The 8647-nt window shown below is 36.6% G+C and overlaps 1 pseudogene; it reads left to right on the top strand.

Moving 5' to 3' along the window:
* The window catches only part of LOC100727195 (probable tRNA methyltransferase 9B), a 43019-nt pseudogene extending 35130 nt beyond the window's left edge, over positions 1-7889 (top strand).
* Positions 7890-8647: the final 758 nt, after the last annotated feature.

Below are 8647 nucleotides of genomic sequence, written 5' to 3' on the forward strand. Positions count from 1 at the left end.
TTTGAGGTCATTTTTCAATCACTTTGTACTTCTCAAAACAATAAATCTGAATATTAACTTAAAACTTTTGTACTTGAAACATTGCCTGGCAATGGATAATATTTAATTAATATGATTTGCAGCACAAATGATTGCATATTAGTTATAATCAGTGACGCTGATACCAGACCTACCAATCTGTCTTTTTCAGTCATTGTTGTTGCAATCACTTTTATTGACTTTCTGATTGGAAGTAAATCAGTAGTGAATGAAAGTTACTTAAGTGAAAACATACTTAAATAATTGGTATTTCTATTCTTCAGGTTAATAAACAATGCCTTATTCCTTCTACAAAACTTCACAGTGGCACAGGACAGCAAAAGAAGCAAGAGCACCAATGTGGGACAGCAAACTTCTTTTCCTGTGTTATAGGGTAAACTGGGTGCTCCCTCCCTCACAGTGAGTGTAGCACTCATGCCGTCTCCCTTCCCTCTTTTTGCACAGGATGAGGATGATTAAAAAGTAACGACCATGGCCCCTGCTGAGCTGCTTATACTTCTAAACTTCTCAAGTTGACACAATGTATAGACCAGCTCACTTCATTCAAAAATCCTTACTGAATCTTAAACATGTGGAGCAAAGGCTTTGAAGTGAATTTTTGTTGGCTCAACCATGATTTCCTTAGAGTTCTTCAGAGTGTTCCTGTGATGCTTTCTGCACATTTCCAAAAGCAAAGGTAAAACACAAGCTCTCAGAAATGTTCCAAATACTGAGAAGGCTTCAGTTATTTACTAGTTTATCATACACGTAATAGGTTTTACTGAGAGATCTGTTTTCAGGAATATTTTTATTTTAGAGGTTTTCAGTGCTTGATAAAAAAAGCTTTAATTTTTACAGGGCATATAAAGAGCATCAAATCATTACTGCACAAACTTTTCCTGATCTTTACACTGAGTGAACATAGGTTCATCACCATCATTCAGGCAACATCACTGAAAGTGAGGACTTCACAGTCTCCTCAGTTTTTGCAGCCGTTTTGCTGAGTGGAGACACAATTAGGACAGTGCTAGAGTAGAATTTCCTAAGTAGTATCAAAGAAAAAGCAGCATTTGTGTGCATTAAGTGACTTCTGATCAGTACTGTTAGAAAGCAGAGATGATTTCAAAAAATGGAAAGATAAAAGTTTATGTTCAGAATATGCTCTCAAAACTAAATAAAATTGAATAGAGAACACTAAAATTGGGATTTAACTCAGATCTTGAAAACATTCTAGCATTTCATGTTACATAAATTTTATCTCAACTAATGAGACTATTTCATACAGTTCTATGTTAAGAATAAATTTAAGACTGGTATCAGTTTTACTGATGGAAAGTTTATGACTGAATAAAATATGATTCTATGTATGCTAGCAGAAATGATCAAACATTTTCCAAGTCTGCAGTAATTTTAATACACTTTCCTTTAAAGTTTGGAAAGAATTTAACTTTCCAATATTAGAATATCCTATAGAAATCAGGTCTCTCAATTCCCAAATCAATGGCTTTCCTATTTCCTTGTTCTCCTTGATAAAGTTCTACGACATTAGTTGAATAAACTGTCTGCCTAAAATGCCTAAATATAATGAGTGAAAAGCTAATTACAGTTTAAATTATTACATCTCAAAAGGGAAGTCTCTTATAAAGGAAAGGAATTAATCCCTTGATGAATTAATGCCATAATTAAATATTATAGAATTCCATTTTGATGCCCCATCTATATTTATTTTTTAATAAACCTGAGTTATGTTTATAATAGCTCATTATTTCTTTCACCCTTCTCAACTTAATGAACATACATACTTTCTGCATTTCTGTTTATCTTTGACTCGCTGTCTCTCTCACACAAACATAAACACACAGTTGTTGTTTATTTTGCTTTTCTATTTATTTATTCAGTTATTGGTGGTGGTGATAGGAACTCATACAGGCTGTCAGGCCTCTGTTACTGTGTTACCTACCCAGCTCCACCTACATCCGTTTTACCTCTGTTTCTCCAATCATCAGTATCTGTTTTCTACTCTCTTTCTCTGCATTAATTTATTCTCACCAAAATCATGAATTTTAAATTGTTACTTGAGAAACACACTATATTTTGAGCTTATTCTGGAATGCAACTAAATCAAATGAGAAAATTTGGAACATTTTAAAGCTTGATAATAACATGGGGCCAAATCATTACTTAGTTGAGATAACTGATTTTTTCCTAAAAATATCCCTTTTTAATACTTTCCTAAGTACTCCCCCGAGTGTCCAGTCTTAGAAGTTTATAAACATTCTATGTGTTAGGAGGCCTTTGCATTCTGTTAGGGACACCATTATATGCTGCCTATGTGAAACTTAAAATATTCCACACATTTTTTTTTTAAATTTCAAAATAAAAAAGAATAAATATAATGACAGAATTTCAAAACAAAATAATAGGAGATTAACAATGGCTAATACTTTGCGTATTATAATCTTCAAAGTAGTTGTTCAGATTATAAGACAGGCATAAAAAATGATCAGTTGAACAATGAAATCACAAACCATTTTTTTGATGAACTAATAGAGATTAGGAGCATAGCTATCCACATTGTACCCACATGTTTTTGAGCAACCTTCTGAAGCTGTCCATAAAATCCAAGGATCACTGAAATTACTACCTGTTGTCCAACATAACTTCCGAAAAAAAAAAATTCTTTACAGAAAGATACAAATTCCTTTTCCTGTTGCTTCATCAAAATTCAAACTAGAAGTCTGCACCACTCTATTACTCGGGCCACAAATATTCTGGATGTGAACAAAATTTGATTAAGTTGTAGTGGAAAACTTGTGTGCTTTCTTCCTACCTCACTAAAATGATACAAAAATAGCAAATATAAAGCTTTCTGCAAAACTTCTATAATGAGAACACATTACTAGCAAAACTTTGGCAGCTCGGAGACAGAGTATGCCTGCTGCCAGATTTGAAAACAGGGAGAAACTGAAATCCTAAGAGGAGAATGCGAAGTATCATGAGATAGCGCAACCAGCACCGCAGAGTCACCCAATAAACAGGTGTTAATAATGATCAAGAACTCTAGGATGCGAAGTGGATTCTGACTGAAAATTGGAGATTTTGATCAAATTGCAAAGGTATTATAGGGACAAATAAAAACAGGCTCAGAAACACATATGCTATGTGGGGGTCTGGAAAATACCACCAGTCTTCAGATACTTCAATAAATAGAAAAGCATAGGGAAGCCAAGAAGCCTGAGATCACAGCACTCCAGGAGACCAAGGCAAGAAAATTGCAAGTTTGAACTCAGCCTGCACCATGGAGTGACCTAGTGATATCTTGACTCAAAGTAAAGGTGGGCTGAATGTAGCTCGGGTGTAGGTCATAGTTGATAACCTTGTACTCTGTTTTTACATCATGTGCTATGTCTATCCTTGGCTTTGACTGACAACTTTGTTTTGTCATATTTGATTTTATTGTCTTCCAAAGGAAAAAAAAATAGTAAGATCTATGGGAGCAATAAAACCCAAAATGTGTAAATTTTGTTGTAATAGAGAGGAAAAAAAAAAAAAAGTGCCCAAAAGGATGCAACAGCAAGTGTGTTTAGGTGTGTTAAATAGATGAGCATATTAATATTTTTGATTGAATCATTGAACATAACTATTTGCAGTCTCACTGTTTGAATATTTACTTTGTATGCTTTGATCCTGTGACCTGAATCACCATTTCAAAGATGATAGTGTGTAATCTATTAACTGGTGATTTCTTACTGTTTTTTTGTTTTGTTTTGTTTTTCTTTTTGTAGTTCTGTATTACTTGTACCCTTACACTGTTTTGTTTTGTTCTGTTTTTTTCTCTTTTTCCTTTTAAATTAAAAAAAAAAAATCCTCACCACGTGGGAAAGAATTGAGGAAAGTATGAGGAACACATCCTTCTACATTATCCTATAACTTGAAAACTTTCTAGGTTGATATTGTTTTATTTAGTGAAACTTTTTGAAAATGGTTTAGTGACTTACTTATTCATACATTGAATTCTAAGGTTTTCCAGTTCTTGCTTATTCACTGTCCAAAACCATATCATACTAGAACTTTTGATTGGATTTTTGAACCAGGATATCTCAGGACTAAGTTATCATGTTTTACCAGACATAGAAAGAGCAAACAGTGTACCCACATTAGCCACCGTGTTGCATTAACCACTTTGTCTACAGATCTCAAACAGTATTCATGCTAATCTTCCCTCAGACGGCACAAGGTTTGTCATTAAACTGATGGGACCACCAAATCTACCATTAACTTTCATCTCAGCTAGAAAATTAAGTAGCAGCAGACATTCTCAGGTTCTGACACTGTTTGTTGCACTGTTTGTAGCATCTTGGTGACACCTTATGTCAGCCCATCATTTCCTTTCTCTAGGCATCACACCGTAGAGTAATATGTGTGACCTGACAAACCAAAATCCCTATGGTTTAGAGAAAGGTTTTTAAATCTTCACCTATGTAATTAATACTGTCCTACTTGTATAATATATTCTATTTGTGCCCACATAAAATCACCTTCCATTGAAAATCTGAACATGTTTTGAAGCTTGGTACATTCCTGTTTTCCATCACCTGTCAGAATTGGAAACTCAAACAATTGGTCTGTTTATTTTTCTGGCATTTCTACTCCAAACACTGATCTCCTGTTTCAGGCACTATAGGTTTGATTCTAACATTATACAGCATCTCGAAGGTTTTTATGCTGCATTTCCTCTCCCCAATTTTTTTTTTTTTTGATGTTGAAGTATATTCATATGAGTCATATTCTTTTTCATGTGGCTGAGTACTCAGTAATTTTTAAATTCATCTTTGCAAGGATTAGATTCAAGTAACACTGACACATAATACAGGCTGCTTTTCTAATGAATTCTATTATAAATTTTATGCTAATGTATTTGAAAACTTAAGAGTAATACATACAACTTTCTCAGGTATTTATTTACTACCTTAGCGATTTGTATTCACTTCTCTTTTTCTCTGGACAAATTAACAGTAAATTAAAAATATTGTAGTCTTATACCTGTGTTTTTAAAACTCTGCTCAAAAGCCTACAATGTGTTTTCCGAATATAAGATATTAACTTTGGTGTCTTATCTAATATATAGTATATGTTCAAATTTGATAAATTATCCCAGTATTTTTTATTTCATATTTGTCTTCTCTCTTTTCCCCTCCCCCTACACATGTGTGTGTCTGTCTCTGTCTTTGTCTCTATCTAGCTCTCTCTGTCTCTGTTTCTCTCTCTCTCTCTCTCTCTCTCCTTCAAGAATGGAGAAAGTTGACTGGAGTGAGGGAAAATGGTGGATGAAGAAGTTTACATGAAAAACAGTAAGAAATGAGATAAATGATTGGCAGATGTAAAGCTATGTCTCCTTGTATTAGTCATCCTCTTGTTTCTGAGAGTTGTTTTCCTTCTCCTCGTTGAGATAAAGCAGAGACTCAGTTTCCACTCCCTGATTGCATCACTTGGTCTTCCCTCAAGTCAACACTCAAGTCTCTGTTTTGGATGAAGCCAAGTTTATCTGTGCTCACTAGATATGGTCTCCTCTTGGCCTTCTCTCACATGTGAGGGATATTGTAATGTCTTTGGATATTATACCAGAAAGAAAATAGTACGTATTCTTTCCTCTACCATGTGTAAGTCCTTTATTACTTTTCATGCAATTTGTTGCTCCTAAATCTCCTCAATGATATGTCTAATTTCTTGCCTATTGAACATGAACTTCTTTTCACACATGCTTGCTTTTAATTAAATGCTCTAGTTTTCATGGCTGAGATACTTTGTCAATTATATTAAATCAAGAATTTAATCCACATTTGAAATTACATCCCAGAAGCACATCTTCTGTATATTAGGAAGTTAATGAAGCTGATAAAATAATTGCAAATATTTATTATGACTTCATCTGTGGTTATCTGTCCATTTTTTCTCATTGATTACTACACAGGAAGTTTTATACTACATAATTTTAAGAAGAATCTGTCTTCAAAAAAAATTCTTGGTTTGCATACTTTATTTTCTCTATCATGCTATTGCATATCACAGTATGACTTCAGATTAAAAGACTTATGATCCATAAATGCTCTTGGCAATATATAAGAATCAGTTTGATAGTGTAGAACATGCTGTTCCAGAGATTGATAAGGAAAAAAAAAAAAAAAAAAAAACTTTTCATGTAGTCCTCATGTTCATTTTTGTTTTGTTTTTTTCTGTCATGAGCTCAGGGTGGTAGTGGTTACTATAAAACATTTAATAAATCATCAATATACAAATTCATGGCTTACTACCCCTTTTTAAGGCATACTTGGGGTGACATTTCCTTATTAGGAAATAAATTATGTACACTAATGTTAAACTTTATTTTTAATCAAGATTTTTGGTGCTGTATGCAGAAATAATTTTTTAAAAACTGAAATCAGGTTCATAATGAAGCAAATTTGTTTCCCTGTTTATACTGTGAGTGCTGCTGGAGCTGGTGGAGGGGTCATGCTCATCATGGGGACAGAGCCTTCAGGGGACTCAGGACCCTTTCTTGGTGTGGGCATGCAAGCCTAATTCAGCATGGGAAAGTGACAGAGGAAAAAACAATTCGCTCTTAACAGCCGCTCTACTTAAAAAGGACTTGGGGCAGTTCTGTGAGCTTTTCAGTGGCCACTGCAAGTAATGTGGCTGGGATGGATTTCAAAGGTGCACAGTGTTGGCAAGAGCCCCAGGCAAGGCTGGGTGTGGTCATCCTCGGGGCCTCACTGAAGCTTCTCAGCAGAGCTCTCCAAGGGGTGGAGGTTACATCTGGTACAGCCCTGGGCTGTCCTTGTTTGAGGGCAGAAGTTGTTATGATTCACAAAAACAAGAAGTGATTTTCCTGAATCACAGGATGCCTCAGGAATAAAGGCTGGGAAGTAAAAAGAAGAAGAAGGGAAATCAAAGCAAAACAGCCAAAAACTCCTGGTGTAACGGCCTATTGAGTTAGGGTGGACTCCTGTGGAGAAAGGATCCTGCTGCTGCCGGGCTGGGGAAGCAGCACTAGCACGATGTGTACAGGAGCCCTGCCCTGTAATTCCCTGACTTGCAGAGCAATGCCTGGCCTAGAATCTACCCGTTCCTCAGGACCAGAAGCCTGGCAGCCTCACGGCTGACACAGACATCCTGTCTACTGCCCTCCCTCTGAGATCACCTACGGAGGGCAGCTGACACAGGCAATGGAAGAATTCACCTACATGTTCTCAAGGAATAGAGGAAAGTTAGGAGTTTATTGTTACAATGCAAGAGAGCCAGGGTGTGGGAGAGTCCCAACAAAGGACTGCAAGGTCATAGAACTGCAAAGTATCTGAAAGTGAACAGCCAGGTCCATATCCTGGGCTGAGTACTGCGGGCCATTGGTAGCCATTGCTCAGAAGAGAGGATGTGAAGTGATGGTGTGTGACAACCTTAATCTCCCCTCTAGGGACCAATGCTTTCATCTCTATAGGAGTCATATGTCATTCTGCTACAAAACAAAGAAGAATCAGAGCAACAAAAGAATGGTCAGGACTTATTTTCTAGAGGCCAGCTGATGGTTTATGTTTGAGCCATGGAACAAAAGAACCACCACTTAGTGAAGTAAGATCTTCTTTCCTCTTGGAATTGGGCCTTACATCCACAGCTGTCTCAGAATCCAGTGAGTCTGGGAGGCATAGCAGTGTGGCCCTGCAGAAACAAGCCATGCCCACCATCCTCCCAGAACTGAGTGTAGCTGCTCTGTATCTTTTAAAGAATAATGTAATGCAGAACGGCTTCACAGCTGAGACTACAGGCCGGCTATTACTAGAACCTGTTATAGAAGTATTTGGAAGGAGTATGAGAATTAAAATGGATATTTTAACACATTAGAAAAACATTCTTTTCCTGGTTTTTCTCCAGAGCTTTGGAGGAAGCCATACTGAGGGCAGCAAATTGAATGTGTGAGGACCCTTGAGAAACAGGAGGTTAGGCCAGTCATACAGTATCAACCCAACCTTCCAGACCCCACAGGTTATACTTGGAGCACCTAAAGTCATTTTCAGCAAAAGTGCCAAACTTAGGTGAGGAAATGTTTCTGGAAACTTCTCAGAAACACTTGCAGTGCTTGAGAGCTCCAGGTACTGAGAAGCATTTAAAAAAAAAAAAAAAAGGAGAAAACAGAAGAAACAGAGGGGGACTTTCTTGCCCAGCACTAACATGGATAAGAATTGTGCAGAACAGGGTGTGTTAGAGAAAGGCTACCATCGGATAGCAAAACGTTAAAAACTTCTGCTATCAGTTGCACAGATTCCAACTCAGGTGACACACTTTCTATTGGCACACAGCAGCCCACCATTTTGAATTCAAGAGTCGTTATTTGTCACTACCATACATTTCAAGAAGGCGAGCCTCCTGGTCTGCTGCAGGAGAATGTGTCCCAGCTGCACAAGCTCCAGGAATGATCATGGCAACTGGTGTGTCTTTGCAGAGAAGCAGGAAAATTGTGATTAACTGGCTCAACACCTCCAGAAGTTGAACCATGATCTTTTCAGTAGCATTGAAAGTGACATATTAAATTAGTTATCTAAATTAGCACTCAAGATTATTATATTTTAAAATCTATGCA

This window comes from Cavia porcellus, unplaced genomic scaffold, assembly GCF_034190915.1.
Source record: "Cavia porcellus strain 051 isolate PalLab524CR breed Dunkin Hartley unplaced genomic scaffold, mCavPor4.1 scaffold_9, whole genome shotgun sequence".
Lineage (NCBI taxonomy): Eukaryota > Metazoa > Chordata > Mammalia > Rodentia > Caviidae > Cavia > Cavia porcellus.